Here is a 19,016-nt window from a genome sequence, read left to right on the forward strand (position 1 = left end):
ACACACACACACAGACACACACACACACACACACACACACACACACACACACACACACACACACACACACACACACACACACACACACAAGTACGTGCAACATGCAGTCAGGCCAGATGAGTATGTTGCACTCTGTATGTGTGTTTCTGTTTGCACCCTTTATCCCGACTGAGCAATTCTTGGACCTACGCAGTCGGAATAATAACAGCCTCACCGGCTAATGACGATAATGGTGCTGGCGATTACCCAAAATAAGAGCGATGGGGCAGGGGTGGGTGGGACCAGGTATGGATATCACTGGACACAAAAGATTGCATAATTTGGTCCGTTTCTTTTCCCTACTTGTCCTCCTCATTCATAGATCCCACCATTTCTTCTCTTTTCGCCATCTTCCCACATTATGCACCTTCTGCCTCTCTCCATCTTCCAGTCTTCCCTCTCTCCTTCTGCCATCCCTCTCCCCCACCACCCCTACTCTCACCCTATAACCTCCCCCTCCTCCACCCTCTTCTCTCTTTCTGGCTAATTTAAAATTTGTCAGACGCTTGCGTCTTCTGGATGGCTGGCCTTTGATATTTTGCTAGCTCCATTTGGCACAAACAAGCCTGCGGCCCTGGTGCATCCTGCTGACTGCTGCACTAGTGGCAGGCCCCCACCATTTATCTTAGCCCTGGCCACCCAACGCTTACTCATTACAGGAGTCTCGGCACCAGCTTAACCCCCACCTCCCTGCCGACTGTGCACATGCAAACACACTTAAAAACAGCTGAATTGTGAGTGTGTGTGTGTGTGTGTGTGTGTGTGTGTGTGTGTGTGTGTGTGTGTGTGTGTGCACATAAACATAGGCAAACGCATATCTGCAAACACATTCATACCTCATGGACACATGTGTAGGAGCATGCAGGCACAGCAACACATGCTGCAAATTCAAACACCCGCACACATCTTGGGATCATTGCTCAAAGTCTCAGTTCCCCCACTCCCCACACCCCCAGAGGTAAATGCCGACATTTCTACATACAGTAAAAGCCTATCTCCGTGTGTTTTATTGCAGAGGTTAAATACTCCATCTTTTCACCTCCCCAGTGGCTCTCAGTGCTCTCCACAAGTGTTTCTCTGTGTTAAAGAGACTGTCATTAGGATTTCCTGCACCTTCTGTTCAGTGTGTGTTTGCTAACTTTGCTAACCATTGTATTTCTATGTTAATGCTGATGACTGGACTACCCACCCATGGGACAAAGGTGTCAATCAGCATTCTCACACAGATCGATCCTACTCTGATTAGGCCTCTTTCTTTTCTCTCAGCTTATATTCAGCTTCTAGTCATTGTGACCAAAAGTGCCAGTGTGTTGTTTCTCCACTGAGTAGGAACGCATACTGCTTCACTCATGAATTCCAAATGGAGTCCCCTGCCACGTTTTGTGGATTTTAATGTAGGTGAGCTGCAATAAGTAAAGATAAGGATCATTTGATTCAGTCTTTCAGTTCACTGTAGGCTGTTTGAACTGTGGCAGCATGTGGGAATGATAGCGACTTGGCTGGAGTGCATAAGTTTATACACAGATCAGCCACAATATTAAAACCGTGATAGGTGATGTGAATACCATTAATAAGTGTATTAAACCTGTTTTAGAGGGGGACATGTGAGGCAGCAAATAAACAGTCAGTTCTTGAAGATGATGTGTTGGAACCAGAAACGATGGACAAGTGTAAGGATTTGAGGGACTTTGACAGGAGCCAACAGGTGAGGGCTAGATGACTTCATCACACCAAAACAACAGGTCTTGTGGGATGGAGCAGGATAGCAGATAGAGAACAGACAAACAATACATAAGAGAACATTGAACACCTTTGATGACAACAACTCCACAGATGAAGTTTTAGAGGCTGCTGCGGAGGAATAAGCTTCCTGTGCCATTAATAAATCAGATCATTCAAAATCAAAATAAGAGCATGAATATGAAGCCGTTTGTCAGGATTGATAAGTAGCCTGGACAATACATAATATTCAGCAGTTAAGTCCTGAAGTTGCCCAGGTCTGGTTGTTCATGAGCTTAAATAAAAGAGTTTGCTGGTACTGGCTGCTGGACTGGTAAGAAACAGGCCTGTTGTGTGTTCAGCTCAGCTTGAACATATTGAACTCATCTCTTTCTTGGCCGTCACCCATGACAGAATAGTAGCTAAATCTTGGACCCAAAAGACAAAACTTTCAAAACAGTGGGAGACCTGGGTTGGATGCTCTGTAGTAGCTCTTCATAAGTCACTGCAAGCATGCCCACTCAAGTTCAACAGCCAGAAACTATAAAAGAGTTTTGTCTCACTGTTTGATATGCATGCAACATATGGTACAACATTCAAAATATATTAAATTAACATACCTAGAGAAGTTTGGACTGATGAGGGGATCTTAATTTTAGTAGGTTCCTGAGGACTAATTTCCAACTTGTGAAACCAGAAGATTTCACAAATGCAAATTTTCCTGGAAAATATCTGCTTTATGTGCTGTGGAGGTGACTGGAGCAAAGAAAAGAGTTGCCAAAGCTTCCAAGAGTCGATGGAGGTTTTAAAAATCCCAGAATCACAATTGGTTCAGCTGAAAAAACTCTCAGAATGGTGCTTGAGTTCTTCATTTGTCCATCACTACTTGACTGCAGAACATTGGAGCAGTGCAGTTGTGTACAGTAATCAGGCTACCATACCAATAAGCAGGTGAAAGTGATTACTGGTGCTGACTACTTCTGGTTTGGTTGGCATCACTCCATAGAAGTTTATGTGAGACACAATTCAGTAGAAGCATGAAAGTCTCCACAAAGAAATATTCATCTATCTGACATCAATAAATCATTGATTTTGAAAATTACTAAAAGATATTATGTGTCTTCTTGTCATTGTTAATATGACATTTTTGAGCTATGAGCAGGATTTTAATATATTGCCTGACCTTACTGAAGCACTGGGTGGGGTTAATTCCATGATAATTTCAAGATAATTCTAACTCCAAGATTATACTGTATAATTAATCGATTACTGATAATGAAGTACAAGGAAAGAGGGTACAGGGGCAAATTAATGGTAGTTATCAACTATCTCAAGTGTAAGGACACATGTTCTGGCAATGTAAGGTTTTTAGACAGGAAAAAACTAAGCAGTGCAATTGTTACTTATTTAATGCGATTAATTGCTAGAAAAACGTTTCACTGAATCATCAGATCGTTGTCTTGTTCAAAACATCACCTGCAGTGTGTTCACATTCACTTATTAATGACCAATCGTGCAACAGTGTGGAAACACAATAAAAGCACTGCAACACAGCAAGGATGACTACAACACTGATAATCCTGTCGGCCAAGTGTTGCTGAAAGTTGTCAGACATCCCTACTCCCAGTGAGCTACATGGTGATCCTTAGCTGGACACATTCGAAACTACAATTAGTCAGCTGTAGAGGGGCAGAGCAACAGCCACGTGATGTTTGATGTTCTTTCACAATAAAGAATCTAACAATGTAATATTTATGTACTGACGCTTCAGCACTGAAACAAACATGGACAGAAAAGCTGCCTATGCTATTGTAAATGATTACAGTGCATGAATTACACAGTGGATGATCATCTTCAGCTTTGTATAAACTCTTGTTAATGTATGTATATTTGTACTTCTTGTGAAAAAAAAGGTTGTTTCTCTGACTTTTACCACCCAACAATGGAAATGGAAGACATATAGGAAAGTGTCTTTAAATTTGACCAAGGACAAAAGCTCTGTGTGGTTCATTGTGGGTGACTGCACAGCATCTTTTTTTTTTTTTTTGAACACCAAGACAAATGTGTGAGTGTGTTTTAATGTGTTCGTGTGTGTGTTTTGTATCAGTCTAGACAACCATCTAACATCACAACTCTCACCTCAAATCAAATCCATTGTTAGCAAGTATTGATTTACCTCAACTAGTATCTGGCACATGTAGATGTCACACAATGACACGCACATGTGCACTTGTCTTTTCTTGCTCTGTTTGCTTCCCCTCAAGAATGGTGGAGAGTTGGGATTTTTTGTATTTTATTGTTTTTTTTTCTACAGTGGTGAAGTTTTAAGTGGAGCAGAAAATAGACATTGACCTATCTGTTAATATCAGCTTAATCACAGTCCTCTGTGGACAGAAATGTGTGAGGATGGTCAGGGGAGGACTGAGCCTTTGTATGGTCCAGTGTGAGTGTGTGACCATTTCTGAGAAGTGAGTAGCTTTTTGTGGTGAGCACTGTTTTTTTTTTTTTTTTTTTTTTTACTAGGGCTGATATTGTCACTTTTAGACAGGTTTAACAAGCTTATTTACTACTGTTCAAAAGTTTGGGGTCACTTCAAAATGTCCTTTTTTTTGAAAGAAAAGCAGTTTCTTTTCAATGAAATAGCTGCGAGTAATGTTAGTTAATGTAATGATTATTAATATCTAATATTTAATATTTATTTCAATGATTTGTTTACTTACCTTTAAATGACTCACCTCACCTCCTCTACTGAACTGTGCTCCGATAGGTAATGTTATGTGGGGAATTCAGTGTTGCCATAGCTCTGTACTGTTGTCTGTCAGTCATGCTAAAATAATCATTATTCATTACAAGTAAGCAATACAAGCAACAGAGCAAAAGAAAAAAAAAGAAGCTGTTTTTGAGTAGATGAACAACATGCAAATAGATGATATAGCATGTTAATGCTGGGATAATCTGGGATAATGCAAGCACAGAAGTTAACCAAATATATAACACCGGTGTGGTCATTTGTGTTGTTGTTGACATTTTAATGTAGAAATGCTACAGTGCTTAATTGATAAGTTGGCAGTAACCCTCAGGACCGTCGGTTTCCTTCAAAGCTGCATACAGCCCCAACATTCACCAAAAAGGGTGGGGCAGTTAATATGAAGCCTGAGAGCAAAAAAACCAAAAAAAACAAAACAAATGGGTTTCCAAAGAGCAGAAAAGTAATATCTGATTGAGAGCCAGATAACCAAACACCCGTTGTTATCATCCCAGCTCCTCTCTCATCTAGACCATGGTGGCTGGGCCTTAACAGTGCAGTGCTGAGAGAAAATACACTTGAAACATTAGAAAGTGTCAAGAGACAATGATTTAAAAAAACAACCTACAATCTAGTTAGTTTACAGCACACTGAAACCTATATGACTAACTGCACATGTGGTTAGTCCTTGCTTTGTTGTCAGCCTCAAATGTGTCATCTCACTTCATTTATGTAAGCTTGGATGAGCTAAAGGCAACAGCAGAAGTGAATTCAGTGTTTCTTTTATTCTGTCAGTGAGAAGCAGAAATACAGGAACTTAGCCTGTAGCCTGTTTCAGACTGCAGCCCCCATCTATATCTGTTTACAGCAAGACATTCTGGCTAAATTGACCTGGACTTCGCCTTTCAATATCCATTCAAAGACACTTTTCCAGGAAGGATGGAGTGTCTATAAAAGTGATGCATGTCCCACCATAACACAAAACGACCACGAGCCTCCTGCCCTGATGACATTCAGAAATGACAGCACAGGCACAGGTACACATGCAAAAGTTCTTATGTGTGTGCACACCATAGACGGACACACACACACACACACACACACACACACACACACACACACACACACACACACACACACACACACACACACACACACACGCAATTGTGATTCCCTCAGCCCCTCCCATCAGAGAAGTGAAGCCTTTTAATTATCTGCTGATTACCTGTTAGATCACCTTAGCTAATGGAGAGCAGCTCCCCGGGGAGCCATCCAATCTAACTCTCATCACACACAATGGGCTCCTCTTCACTGGAGAGACTAGACTCGATGTGTCTGTGCAAGAGAGACAAGTGTATAGTGTATGAATGTGTGTGCAAGAGAGAGAGACAGACAGAGAGTCCCTTTGAGGCAGATGCTGAGATTAGTACTGAAAATAGCCGTCTATTTATTCTTTCATACACTAAATTACCACACACTGCTTTGCATGCACACACACACTGCACACTTGCACACATACACATGCACTTGTGATTTTTGTGGCATGCTCCCATTTTCATCAGTTGTAGTTGCGATCATCACTGATTATTCACACAATGTGCTTCCATGTCACACAGAAGCACTGAATTTTGCACTGTGCATTTACTGCTTTCACTGTTCATTTGCTCTGTGTTTATTGTTTTGTAGTTTCTCGAATCCATATTGAAATATTGCACCTGAAGTGAAAGAAATGTGATAATTCTATGTAATAGCAACAGGACTCTTTACAGATTCCCAAGATCTGCACTATAAAAAAACACACTTCTTTGCAGTGCAAACAGCACAAACAATAAAATCAAATAGAGAAAAATGAATGAAATAAAAAGCAGAAAAAAGTTCAAATCTTGGTTCACTTCCACTTTATCATGCGGTCTTAACAGAGGTTTCTTGGTTTACTGGGAAAAACAGTGAATCATTCATCCTGAGGACATTCTGAAGATTGAAACACTTTCAATAAAGTGAGTAAAAGTGTTGGGCAGTGTGAGGGGCTATTTTGGGGTCTTTACTATTTATCTGTGAACCAATGCAGAACTGAAGTTGTAGAACTTTAAGTGTTTTGCGCTGGAAAATGAAGGAAGACTGTGAGCTCCATGAAATTATACATGTTCATGATTGAACAAGTATTAGAGTACTAGAAGAAGAACCTTTTTTTTGTTTTTTAGAAAGGTCTAGATGGAACCAACAAAATAGTGTCCCAGTGTCAAAACAAGGTTCCTCCCTTAACCCGTTTAATCCCACTGGCAACAATTGTTGCTGCTCATTTTTCTTTTAATTTTTACTCTCTCAAAGTGTTGTTTTGGCTTTGGACAGCTAATGCAAGATTTAAAATCAAAGAATAGGTTGTCCCCTGTAAATTGCATCAATGTCATGTAACTAGTGTGAATGGTCACATGACTAGGCCTCTTTACTTCCTGCCTGCACCAGTGGAAGGAGATGTCTGCCTCAAACTTGTACAAGAAGAATTTATTTAAATATGTTAATTAACAGATACAACTGAGATATTTTGTACATACATTTTTTAAAGGGTCTACTACTGATATATAATGAGAATTTTATGCCTGCATGCATCTTTTGATCATAATAAGAGTAAACGTAAGCATGGCAACATTTGTTGCCACTAGCATAATATATAGTCCAATACATACATACATAGTCAATACATAGTCCATCCAATAAACCAGATTTTGTGACCTAAGGAGCAACTGCAGCAGACTGCATGAAACAAACTAAAGCAGACCCTGTTGATTTGCTCCTGCTGATGTATCCTCGAACTCTAAGGGTGCTCAGAAGATGATGCCATACACAAAACAGCTTTCAATTGCATGAAAGCTTTATGTACACTCATCCTCTGGCCATGATGTTAGTGGTCAGTAAACAGTCAATCTAAGCTACTGCCACAGTGTGAATTTATTTTATTTTTGTAAACTATGGTCAGTTCTTATTTTGTAAGATCAAACACTCTTAGCTCTATGGTTATTTAACTGTTTTATGAGACTGTGAAATGCAGCAATTGCAATGTTGTCAATTTTAGTTCTCTTCAATATGCATTGCCATGGTATCTTTATGTATCTTATAAAGTTGTGAACACACTTATAACCATGCCTAGTTATAATATATTACACTTATTAGTGTTATTCTTACTTTTTAAAAAAAATGTGTAAATAGGTCAAACTGAAGAATTTGTGTAAATCTAGACTATGCGGTTTCCCATCGGCAACAATAGTTGCAGATTGTAAAACCTACATTTTCACAAAGAAAACCACCATGAAATGAAAAAATGTATATATATATATATATATATATATATATATATATATATATATATATATATATATAAAAATAAAAATTATGTTTTAAGGAAGTCTAAGGAGTGAAATACATGCACTTATTTTGCAGGGAAAAATTTGGGATTAAACGGGTTAAGATAATCTGATAAAAATTATAGGGTTGTACCCAAAGTTTATGAGTGGGTCAGACTAATTTCATCTCCAGAATATACTAGTTGTAATGGCATGTATTTAACTGCTCCAGTGAGGTACAGATCTTTGATCACTGCCAACAGAAAGCAGATTTTCTTTAAAGTGAAACATGAATTTTAAAAACCCATTTCATAGAGAAATTCATGGTTTTGTTGTTCACATCACAATTCTAATTGCATTTCATTAACAGCACCTGAAGCCACTTGGTAGCTGGCAAAAACCCTACAAGGAGAAGAACCGCTTTTAGTACTTTTAAACTTAACCACAATCCAGTTGCTAAATCAAATACATGAGTAGTTCTGAACTACAATCAAGCTTTAACATGTTCATGGGTGGACAGTCACCGTGCTCCCTTGCCCACACATTTAGATCCGTTCTTTCTCAACCACACAAAGCGTTCAGTGGTTGAAATATCACGATGAGATAAAGAGATTATGAGTAATCCGATCTCAGTCTGTTTTGAATGTCTAAGATGAACGTTTTGACATCAGATAGTCGTCCAATCTACCAAAATGGACAGTCACTAAATGTAAATGGAGTTTACTTTAGAAATGCGGTTGTATCACTTAGATTTACAACATTGTAGCCTTACTTAAACATGCTTTCTGACAGCTTCCCAAGTGTTTATTTGTGTAAAATTTTTTGCTAGGCTAAGACCATTCTTTTTTCAGGTATTTCCAGACTTTTGATAGGCGAGCAGAAGTGTTGACTACATAAATGAACAAATCTAACAAAACTACTCTCTCTCTCACTCACTCACTCACTCACTCACTCACTCACTCACTCACTCACTCACTCACTCACTCACTCACTCACTCACTCACACACACACACACACACACACACGCAAATCATGTTGTTTTGGAACCCTGACTGAAATGACGGATTCTATATTTTTTTCTGTCATTCAAACTCCATGCAACCCAAATTTTAGAGGTTTTGCACAGGAATATAAAGTCAGTGAAGAACTGTAAGTAAAAGCAAATGATTGCAAATTTATACCTCTCACTGTGATTGTGGAGACAAGAGGAAAAGAGACAGAAACTGGAGGATAGGGAATATAAAGGCCAATTCATGTGGCATTAAGGAAAACTGGCTAGAGTTATACTTGGCTTGCATGTGGCTGAGCATGCCCAGGGATCCTCTTGTTCCTTTTATACTTGAAATATATGTGTTCATCTCCATTTTAAACCTTTCTTGCCTGGAGGTAAGGCATGAGGTGACTAAGCAAGGAGTGCACAAGCAATCCATGGATCAAATTATCTTAGGAAAAGCATAGAAACAGATGTAAAATTTAGTTTGTGTTCAATCTGTCTGTGGACTTCAGAGATTTATTCTACAACAATTTTAAATAAATTCTAATTCAAATATATCAGTCATCCTCAGGTTTTAACAGCTACAACTTTAATACTGAAAGTTGTGTAATTGTATATACATTTCTGCCTGATACAGGTCCACCAGATCCAGTGAGTAAATGTGTTGATGCTCCTGTTGTCTGTAATTTTAACCTCCATTCAAAACCTGTAATAGTGTGATTTGCAACAAGAAAAGCACTCAGAGTGCAATACTCTGCCAAGACTGCTCAGTTGTTATATGATTTCTGACAGATAAGTCCTGATAAGCCCACAGCAGTGGATTTGCAGTAGGATCACAATCATGTGATCGTCAGCAGGCAGCTAACGTAGTGTTCACTTGTTGTCATGGTTACAGTGACGCCATGCTGCTATCTCGCAATAATGCAGAAATCTTCAACAAATCCATGGATCCGGACTATAAGCCACTTCACTGCCAAAATCTAATCACTTGGTCCTTGTGTCATTTCTGACCTTCCCTGAAAATTTCATCCAAATCTGTTATTCTGTTTTTGAGTAATGTTGCTAACAGACAGACAGACAGACAGACAGACACTGATTGTCACATAACTCCATCTTATTACTCCTTGGTAGAGTAATAAATAATGATTATAATCCAAGTAAACCTCTGAGCAAATGTAAAAGCAGCTCTCAGAACCCCCTGATGCTCAGTCACGTTTCAGCTAAGGACAGGAGAAACTGGGTAAGGCATACTATTGCTGACAACATTTCTCCAGGCATCACAACACTGCCTCTCCCCCTTTGGTGTCAATGTTTCCTCTTGTTGCAGTCTTAGTTTTATCCTCATCATACTTGTGGTAAAGCACCTCCCTCTAAAAAAAGTGCAGGACAAAACAACAACTTAATTAGGATGTAACCATCAAGCCACAATTCCCTGACATCCTAATCCAGACCCAGGGCCAAATGAGTCAAATTGAACCTGGGTCTGGAAAAAAGTCCAGGTCTGGCACGGGGGCTATAGGTTACAATGTATCGCCCCCGGCCAGGGACAAAATGAAAGACTCCTTTCCACCATGTTCCCTCATCAGGGATAGCCTGGCCTGCCATCAGAGTAATGGTGCTACAAACACAGCGGCATGCCGAGATGAGAGAGAAGGTTTCCCAAAGACGCCTGACTGCAGCATCAAACAGGAAAGACACACGGGACAAGAGATAGAGGAGGAAGAGAGGGAGCGAGTGAGAGAGGGAGGGAGAGAGAAGCCCTGGAGTGGTGCCAAGTTCCCAAGGTAGTGTACAAGTATCTTTAGAAGCCGGGCGTCTTGTTAGCTAATACATTACACCAATCACGGCCGGCTATCTTAAGCTACAATTAATCTGTGCGCTGGCACAGGCTGATAGGACAGCAACATGCTGTTTCTTAATTAAAAGCAAACGGATTAAAAATGATTAATAACGGTATTAAATATTCTCATGGACTACAAGCGCGGGGAAATCGGGGGGCTTTCTTATGCGGGCTTAAAACGAAGAAGTCATTAACGGCGGGCCCAATCTCCCTAAGCCAGGGCTTTACTTTGTTTGGGATCACAAGTTGCTTACTTCATGAATATGCATTTTGCCCCTATCAAGTCAAGACCAAAAGGCAATATCGTGGTGTGGCTGTGGTGTGGTATTTTTTCCCTCAGTGGCTGTGAAACTTTGAGTTTTTGATTTGTGACATTTCGTGGTCTGCCTTTGTAGCTGAGGCCTCTGTGTTAACCGGTTCCTGGCCACAGGCTGCCTAGCTCTGATGACAAATGTCTGCTTTCTCTGTGTATTTAGAACCCTGAATGTGCATTTGGCATGTTTGGGATAAAACTGAGGTTACTCTCCAACTATAGCTACGTAAAAAAAAAAAAAAAAAAACCCTTAGAAATACATTTTCATGTAATGGTAGATGCCAGATATATAACAAGGTTTGTCCAAAATGAAACAGGTATGTTGGTCCCCACCCTATCAATACTGATATTGGTTGATTAAAAAAAAAAAAAAAAAAAAAAAGACTTTTTAGAGTTTCTTTTGGGGACAAACCAAACAAATGTCAAAATCAGAAACTGGAACAAGTTATTGGTAATTGTAGGGTTGTAATTTTAACACACTGCTGTCACTACAATTTAGACAGTTTTTACAAAGATTGCTAATTTTGACATCGTACAAAACTATATTTGAAACATTTTCCTTTTTTGGATTCAGTTGTTTGGGTTGAGATTAGATCAATTTTATTTGTATTTTGACACCATTTTAGTTACCCAGAATCTCCACATAAGCTTTTTTGTGCACAACAATAAATGAATTAAAAAAACAAACAGAAAAAGTATACAGGTCTGTATTGTTTCATAAGAACCAGCCTCTGAAGCCTCACATTGGTAAAGTCTGTTTTGGAATGGGCTTGCTGGTGAAATGTATTTCAGTATGTGAGTGATACATGTCAGGTGCCACCTGAACATGATTTCATAAGTTAAATCCCAGTCCTTTATACAAGTCAGGAAAGCCCTCCTCCCTCCAACAAGAGGTTGTGAATAGCATCATTGTGAGCCTGTGACTACAATTACTGCTTCTAAATTCAGCATTGCTGTAATCAGGCCCTCTGGTTCTGTGTAATTTAAATACTTATGGCTTGTGTCCAATGGCTCCTGTGCCAAGCCCAAGTGTTAGTTGTAATTGACCATACAAGCCTTTTCTCCCCTTTTCTCTGCTAATTTCATAAGTGCTATTTTTAAAATGTCAATTAAAAAGCAGATTAATGTATCTTAATGTGAGATTAGATGCATTTTGGCATGAATCACAGGGCAATCACATTGGTTTGATTACATTTCTGCCCCTATTATTGAGCAGAAAAGGCCTTTCTGCTCCAGTTCTACATAGCTTGAGCTAAAGGGGCAGGCTGGTGGATTTTGAATGTTATTCAACCAAACATGCTGGAATTGTTGATATGGTTCCTCTTTGATTGTGGCATTTTAGAGGATTTTTTTCTTTGTGCAACACACACCTGCATCCTGACACACACCTTTGCAACTACTCTGAATGAGAAACAAGGTGTGGATGCTGTCATTTCAGGTGGAGGAAGACTTGTTCTGTGGCGGAGGCCAAATAGAAAGAGGTAGCCAGCATCCAGGATTCTGTTTAGAAACCAATTACTTCAACACTACTCAAATTGATTTCATTTGCCTCCGCTGCCAGGCGCTAACTTCTTCTCCTCCCCTGTCTCTTAAACATTTCAAATTCTCACACCTTCCCTTTTTGTCTTCTTTTTTCTCCATTATTCCTCTTCCCTTCATGTTCCACCCTTCTCATTTCTACATTTTGTTGTAATGTTTTGTTTTTTTTTCCTCCATTGCCTTTTTTCTTCTTTGGCCTGTTTTCCAACACTTGAGAATAATAGTCCTGACTGTTATCAGCTTCATGTTTGTCTTAACATGATGCAAGCAGGAGAATAATAAACATTTTCAAATCATAAAGGTAGTGGGACCGGATGATTATGATAAGATGCTGCTGGGGTTTACTTCTGCTGTGCATGTTTGCATGCTTAACTATTTGTGCAGTTGAATGTTCTTATTTGTGTTTGTTTTATGTTGCTGTTTATGTGTGTTGCCATTGGTTCAGTTTGTCTGTGTGAATGGCATTCTGAGCACAAGCATGAGGTTATCAAACACCTAAATTTAAAGTAATAAAAGGATACAGAAAGTGTCAGGCTGCTGTACTTGCAGTAATATAGATAACATAACAAGCAACTCTCCTAAAATAACGTGAGGAACCAATCTACAAGGTTTACAGCTAATATATGATGTTTAAGCAGCTTTGCGGAAAAAAAAAGCAAAAGCAACAAAAACTGCAAATATCATAAAAATGTGTGGTGGACCGAAAGCTCAACTAGTTCAATAAATAGCAGGACATTTATGGTGCACACAGCAGCCAAATAAAGAAATATTAGCACAGAGGTGCCTTCTCACACAGTTAGTCCACTGTTGAATAACAAAGTAATAGATGCTTGCATGTTCTTACGTATAAAAACTAATTGATATATTATTGATCAATACATAATAGTACTGTTATCTGTACCAATGTAGCTATGATAAAAATAATTCACTGTATCATTAATCTAAGTGTATGAGTATGTTCTCATGTCTTATTTTTTTCATAACAAGGTTCACATCTATTCAATCTTTAGCTTAATATACTAATTATTAAACAGCACGTAAATACCTATAGACATAATGTACCAATTGACAGAGAGTCAGGCTCTCAAGAAACTTTGTTTTATTTTAGAGAAGTCTTTGTGACATAAGTTATCACATATAATAATAATTACTTATTTTACGTGTCTTTACTTACCAACATTTACAATCAGGTAAAACATAAAAATTACCATTAACTGAGGGTAAGCTTATCATTTCTAAATTCACATTCAACATTAGTCGTTTGCAACCACACACACATACACACACACACACACACACACACACACACACACACACACACACACACACACACACACACACACACACGCATGCACACACAGAGTGACAATGTGTCGATCTGTCGGATGGTGCTTTGGATTGATTGAGGAGGCAGAGCCCAACACCCTGGAGACCAAACAGCCTGAGAGGGAGATGGAGCTTAATTGATGATCAAACACCCACCAGGTGTAAATGGCTGTTTCTGCTTCATCTGTTGATGTGTGTGAATGAGTTTGTCCACATGCACCTTTTGTTTTTGTCTGCACAGTCTAAGTGTGTGCATACACGAGAGATTGTGTGTATATGCTTGTATGTGTTTTTACATGTGTGTGCGTATCTGTACGTACTTTATTTCCACAGGGGCCAGAGATTTCAAAGACCTGAAGAGGTCCCATTCAGTCCTGAGTCTTTCATATTGACCTCAGGGTGACAGGAGGACAGAAAAACACATGCTCTGTACTATCAAGATAAAAGCAAGGACACACACACACACACACACACACACACACACACACACACACACACACACACACACACACACACAAAGAGAGAGAGAGAGAGAGAGAGGGGGGGGGGGGGGGGGGGTGGGTGGGGAGAGAGAGAGAGGGGGGGGTGGGTGGGGAGAGAGAGAGAGAGAGAGAGCAATCACCCTCCACTATAAGCTTTCTAAACTGTTGTGAAATTCAAATCCAACCTCAGCAATCACTTCTACACGATCACCTCTTTCATTCCACAGTAAGGATTCTCTCCATATCACTTATAAAGAAAAAATGACACAGCTAGGTGAAAGAAAAAAAAAGATTGATAATAGCATGTTATGCTGCAAATATGATGTAGAATTAGTCCCAGTTTGTCTCTTGTGTACTATACGTCCAGAGAACAGCAGCTACTGGCTTCTCCTGAAGTTAATTAACTGGTGATGTTTGAAAAACCCAGAAGGTCATCATCTCAAACCTTCTCAAGCCATCTGAATACAAATATGCTCTGAACACCAAGTGAGTTGCAACTGATAAACAAACAAGCAACAAAAATAAATAAATAAATACAAACCATGCAGCTGATAAAATGCTGTTTCAGGACAGATTTGCTGGTCAGAAGGTTCCCTACAGATTTCAGGAACCAGTGGTCAGCTATGTGATCCATGTAAGCTGACACACGATGAACACAAATATGGGATATTGTAATTAATGTTAAACATTTTTCTGCTTTATTGTTTTGCTATGTGGCAGCGGGTGTTTTACATGCTTAAATAAATAGTGTTTTATGTAAATTTTACATGACAGCAGGTAGCCACAGGCATCCGTTCATTTCATCAAAAGATGAACACTTGCAGAATTTAAACTGGCCTGAGTTATCTACCACAGTGCACATAATTACTTTATAACTGTGACATTAACATTTTTATGTTCTAGGACAATTGCACAGCTCACTTACACACCAAAAATATACATTTCAGCATTTTATTACATGCAGAGTTTTTATAATTCAATTTTGGTGCTTTGTATTTGTTTGTAACAATGCATCAATGTGAAAATTTGCATTTTGTTACTGTGCTACAGCAAAGCAGTGCAAATGAAAGCAATTGTGATCACTGTTATGGATCACCTAACTCAAACCATTTTTTTTTATCATGCAAGTTTATTTTCAGTCTGCTGAACTGCAAAGACAACAATAGCTGCCTAGTGTAGCGTGGTTGTTTAAAGTATGCCACAGACAGTATTAAGCACTGTACGATTAACAAAAGTCAATCTATGCCACTGATATCAAGTGTTGAACTTAAGATAAAAAATCTTAGGACACATTAAATGTACACCAATGAGTCAAAACATTATGAGCACCTTGTCTAATATGTTGTCCATAAGTCTGCTGGAGCCTTGACTCTACAAGACCACTGAAGTGGTATCTGACACCAACATGCTAGCAGCAGATCCTTAAAGTAACATAAGCTGTAATTTGGTCTGGATCTGACTTATTCTAGCACATTCCCACTCACCATGGGTGAGTGGGAATCTGGTTCATGGTTAGTCCCTCCTCTGACTATGGTCAGTAGGTGTTCACCACTGAAGGCGAGGAGCACACACAAGCTTTCGGAGATGCTCTGCCCCACTTGTCTTGTCAAAAGGTGTTTTCACCTGCACATTTCCCCCACATCCAACACACTGACTGCAAGAACAAACTCTCTACTTGCTGCCTAATACATTTCAGATATGGACAACCAATGTGGTCATGAGATGTAAAAAAATATTAACATTATTCACTTAATCTGTGATTTGTTAGAACGTTCCAGTCAGTAATTTAGCCCCTTTACAAGTCAGTGCCTTAAATGTCGACAGTATGTTAATTAACTAAATATATGCTGTAAAGTATTATTGGTTTGTCACAACATTAACAGTTAACTAATATCTGAATAATTATCCATATTAAGTTGTATTTTTTTTGTTGATGTCATAACAGTCATTTCCATATTAGCATGACATGTAAACTTAACTATCACTTTGCTTTAACAGTATATCTTCTACAGACATCTGCAGCTACAGAACATTTCTCCTGGGATATCTACTGTTCCTCAGTGCCTTGAGTGCCAAATCTGTCTCATAATCGGGCCAGAAGCAGTTCTACCTTCACCAGCAGGAACTCTCCTGCTCTAAAATTTCAGCAAAAAGAAAGGCGACGCCTCCCATGACACCCCTCATCAAACCAAAGCCCTCAGTGTTCTCCCTGTCTAATGCTCTGCGCCTCGCGCCCCAAAGATGATCAAAGTGCTATTTTTCTAAATTTCAGGCTTTTTAACTTCAACAGTCTTAGAAGGGATGAGGCAGATCATACTAAGATGATGAGAGAGAGTGAGATTGAGAGTGTGTCACTGTGTGCGTGTGTGTGTTTGTGTGTGTGTGTGTGTGTGTGTGTGTGTGTGTGTGTGTGTGTGTGTGTGTGTGTGTGTGAGTGAGAGAGAGATGTAGGGAGTACAGCATCTTTGTAGTCCCTTCCTTTTGTTTTTTTCTTCTTCTTCCTAACTCTCACACTGGGCCTGCAGATAGGTCAGCTCCATTACCAATCCGCCAGCCCACAAATATTTAAAACAAATTGAATCGCACACCCAATACCCATCACAATTACGGCAGGCACAATAACTAAATTAGCAATTCAACACAATAATTGGAAATGCGGCTTGCCTGGACCCGCAGGCCTCCCTGGAGGGCCGGCTGATCTGTGGAGGCACGTCAAGCCCACTAATTCCACAGCTAATTACTGATGCACGGCGGAATGAAGTTGTTTGTCTCCCAAATACCATTTTCAGTTCACGGCGAGGAACACAGGACCGTGCTGAGATAGACAAAAACAACAAAGAAGTGAGACACAAGACTGTGGTCATGCTTCTTTTTTGTTGTTGTCTTGTCCGTTTGTTGATTTTGTATGTGTTTTGTATGTGTTGTATATGTTTTTGTATGCGTTTGTATGTGTATAGTTTCACTATCACTTCATCCACGGATGATGATGGCAGATTGTAATGCAGGTAAAGTTGTCAGGTACTGAATTTAAAACTAGCATTTCCAAAGTGACAAAAGAAAGGAAGATGGAAATATGTGTCCGTCTACCTATACAGCAAGGTTGTCATATTGAAAACAGTTTATTTGGGGGTTGCAGCCATTGCCTGCCAGAGTCAAAAGATGTGTTTAGTCTCCATAAGTGACACATTTTATTTTATAGTATTTTCACATTATGCTCCTTAATATTTTAAACATCGGAATGCATCTTTCTCTCCCCTTGGGCACAGGCTTATGATATTGTCATTAGTGTCACAGTTGTTTTCAGTGTAAGTTAACTACTCATAAAAATTATCATTTAAATGTTTAGTCCATATGCATGTAAATATTTGACACCACAGATATCTATATATGCATGGATAGAGGATATGTGAGACCAGTGTTCACAAGACACAAGCTGCAAAGTGTGTCAATCAGACTAAAAGAGTTTAATGGGAAAACTCATTCACGGATGTTCGTAATTTTTCATTTCAAAGCTACAGAAATTTGAATTTGACAACTCAGACAACACATAAAAGCAATGCATGACATCAAAGTATATTGTTGACCTGGGAAACAGTAGTTTTGACTCAAGGTCCACTTGATTTGAGTTGACTGCACCAGTTATCAACAGAATTGTGTAATTTTTTGTGAAAAGATTTAAGATTATTCAAATCTCAGAGCCAAATATTAAAGAATTTGTCCAGATAAACCCAAACCATCTGCACTGCCGTACTATAACTCTTTACCCTGGCAAACTACTGAATGCCTGTATTTAAACAGTCCATATCCACTGCCTGGGTTGGGTTGACATAATTATGTTGGTAAGTGCATCAATCTAGTATTGTGTGTAAATTAAACTTAAATTTCTGTTCTGCGTTATGTGACTTAAAATTAAATTCATGTTGAATTAACTAAAGGAAACTGACTTGACAACTTAGTTTGTCTTTGTCTTACAGACAACTATTTTGTCGAATCGTAAGTCCTGTCCGCTATCCACTAAACCTCCATCCATCCATTGTCTATACACCACTTAATCCTCATTAGGGTGGTGGGGGGCTGGAGTCTATCCCAGCTGACTTAGGGTGAAGGCAGGGGACACCCTGGACAGATCACCAGTCTATCACAGGGCTACACATACAGACCAACAATCACACTCACACTCACACCTACTGACAATTTAGAATCACCAATTGACCTCAGCATGTTTTTGGACAGGGCTGCACAGTGGCTTGGAGGTTAGAAATTTCGCCTTGCAGCTAGAAGTTTCCCAGTTCGCATCCGGCTTTCCCAGGATCTTTCTGCATGGAGTTTCCATGTTCTCCCTGTGCATGTGTGGGTTTTCTCCGCATACTCTGGCTTCCTCCCACAGTTTGTGACATGAACCGGGGATCTTCTAGCTGCGAGATGACAGTGCTAACCACTCAGCCTCTATGCAGCCCTCTGTTAAACTCGTGTGGACAATTTTAGTCAGTTAAGACTGGTAATTAAAAGAAATGAATTACCCTTACTCATAGTAGTTTGTTGGTTAACCATAATTTTATCAGAACTTGTCTTAATTCAAACAGACTGAGCAAACTGTTATGCATGTATGTGTTTTTGTTGTTGTGGTTTTGTTTTTGTTTGTTTGTTTTTTTTTGGGGGGGGGGGTAGCCTAGAAAATA

Source organism: Amphiprion ocellaris, chromosome 7 (genome assembly GCF_022539595.1).
Source record: "Amphiprion ocellaris isolate individual 3 ecotype Okinawa chromosome 7, ASM2253959v1, whole genome shotgun sequence".
Taxonomy (NCBI): Eukaryota; Metazoa; Chordata; class Actinopteri; family Pomacentridae; genus Amphiprion; species Amphiprion ocellaris.